Source organism: Pteropus vampyrus, unplaced genomic scaffold, assembly GCF_000151845.1.
Source record: "Pteropus vampyrus isolate Shadow unplaced genomic scaffold, Pvam_2.0 Scaffold26, whole genome shotgun sequence".
In the NCBI taxonomy this organism is placed as follows: Eukaryota; Metazoa; Chordata; class Mammalia; order Chiroptera; family Pteropodidae; genus Pteropus; species Pteropus vampyrus.
Genome location: NW_011888807.1, coordinates 11,767,399 through 11,770,026, shown reverse-complemented (window position 1 = coordinate 11,770,026; position 2,628 = coordinate 11,767,399). Strand labels below are relative to the sequence as shown.

Below are 2,628 nucleotides of genomic sequence, written 5' to 3'. Positions count from 1 at the left end.
TTTTTGGTCATGTTATTAGTTTTAGAGAATTTCCCATATTCTGGGTTTATTAAGTTTTTTGCCTCCATTATAATCTTATGGGATCACCACTGTTATGTGGTTTCTCATTTACCAAAATGTCATTATGTAGCACATGACTATTTAAAATTATTTGAGAGTGTGTATATAAATGTAAAACAAAACTTAGTTTGTCCCAGAAGAAAGTTTCATAACCAGATTACTGGATATTTAAATAACTAAAGTGGAAAGTTGAGTCTATGGCCATGCTACCTTGAACAAGCCCGATCCTGTCTGATCTCGGAAGTTAAGCAGGGTCAGGCCTGGTTAGTACTTGGATGGGAGACCACCTAGGAAGTCCAGGTGCTGTAGGTATAAAAAATAAAAAAAATTAAAAAATAAGAGATCGTAAGCTGACAAGGCCCTTGCAATCTGTGAGGTCAACCAAGGATTGCCTTGCCTAAATAAATAAATAAATAAATAAACTGGAAAGTTGAAGAAAACCAGGAGTGCATAAAACATAGCATTGTAATAATAATTTAAAAAAGATATAATTATTTCTTCCTTGAAATGAAGAAAGAAGGGGGATATATGCAATTGGTAAATACTAATAATAAGTAGAAAAATATTGGAAAAAATCACAACAATGATTTTAGGGCAAAATTATTTGAATTTTCTATTTGGTAGATTTCAAAAGAGTTGAAATTATTAAACAATATAGCTTTATAAAATAACAACATGCTCAAAAGAAGCAATATCAATTTAATGATAAAGCTTAATCAGATCAAATATCAGTAGTATGTCAGTTTACAATGCCACCAATACTACCAGATAGGATGGATATATGGCCACATGAATCCAGTAATAGTAGAGACCTTTGGGAAAGTGACATGCGTGCTTTAGGATTAGCAATAAGTAATGGAGTTGGCAGAGATAATCATCAAATACAAAACATAAGTAATTAACTACAGCAATGCATGGAGGATATATGAGTCCGGGAAGTGAGCCAAGATAAAGGTTATAGTAAGTGTGTTTTTTTAATGACAAGTAGGACCTAGAGGGTAAAAAAAATTTTTAGTGCCAAAATAGTATGGTGGTATTAACTTTTAACTTATAACTCTAGGTATAATAGAAAATGTACAAAGAGAAAAAGCTCATTACAATTGGCCTATAATTAGATTTAAAGAATCCAAATTAATTTTACTTTCTTAATAAATATATGAATTATTTTCTTATTTTGTAAAGTTAATTACAATCTCATTGGTTTGAAAACACACTTAAGAACCAAGCTTTGGGCAGTTTTATTTAACATGTTAATTCAAGCATCATGCATAGTGATCTCAAATTTACATCTTAATATATAAGTAAGTCAACATGCCCATAGGCAATCTGAGGTGCTTCATGATATGTTAAGAGAAGAGTAGTCAGCTTATAAAATAAGAGTCTATAAATATGTTAAGGCACTGAAGAACTATGTATGAATACAAAACTAAGAGATAAATAAAGCATTGACACTTGAGAGAATCAAGAAACTGAAAAGAGAAGGCTAAGAGGGAAAAAACAGGGCAAGAAAGAGCTTGGGAGAATTATAGGACTCGTACAAGGTAGCAAAGGTTTGGGTGGAAGTATCCACCAAGACCTCAGAGAAATGATGTATTCATTTGACATTTTGTTCTTTTTTTTCTTTTATATATGAATTTTTTAAATGTTTTCAATTACAACGGGCATAATATTATATTGGTTTCAAGTGTATAACATAGTGATTAGACATTTTATAGCTTACAAAGTGATCACCTGATAAATCTTGTACTCACTCGACACTATGCATAGTTACACAATATTTTTACTATTTTCCTTATGCTATACTTTACATCCCCATAACTATTTTGTAACTACCAATTTTTACTTAATACTTTCCCCTTTTCATCCCCAACTCTCCTCTCATCTGGCAACCATCAAAATCTTCTCTGTATCTAAAAGTTTGGTTCTCTTTTGTTTGTACATTTATTTTGTTATTTAGATTCCACATATAAGTGAAACCATATGGCATTTGTCTTTCTCTGACTTACTCTACTCAGCGTAATACCCTCTAGGTCCATGCAAGTTTTGCAGATGGCAAGATTTCATTCTTTTTATGACTGAGTATTATTCTATTATCTATATGTACCACCTCTTCTTTATCCATTCATCCATCGATGGACACCCAGGTTATCTCCACATATTGACCCTTGTTAATAATGCTGCAATGAACATATGGACTCACATGTCTGTTTATAGTAGTACTTGGATTTCTTCAGATAAATACTCAGAAGTGAGATTGCTAGGTTCTTCTTTGTCTCTTATTATAGCCTTTGTTTTAAAGTCTATTTTGTCTGATATAAATATTGCTAACTCAGATTTTTTGTTTCCATTTTCATGAAATATCTTTTTCTATCCGTTTACTTTCAGTCTGTGTGTGTTTTTTGATCTGAAGTAAGTATCGTGTAGGCAGCATATGCAAAAGTTTTGCTTTTTTATCCATTCAGCCACCCTATGTCTTTTAATTGGAGAATTTAATTCATTCACATTTAAAGTAATTGTAGCAAAGTAATAGATATATGTTGACATTTTACTTTTCATATTTTTGATCTT

At 31.4% G+C, this 2,628-nt stretch overlaps 1 non-coding gene across 1 annotated transcript; it reads left to right on the top strand.

Moving 5' to 3' along the window:
• Positions 1-253: 253 nt before the first annotated feature.
• On the top strand, positions 254-372 carry LOC111737423. The gene has a single exon (XR_002779436.1). It is a non-coding gene; the product is annotated as a 5S ribosomal RNA (ribosomal RNA).
• Positions 373-2,628: the final 2,256 nt, after the last annotated feature.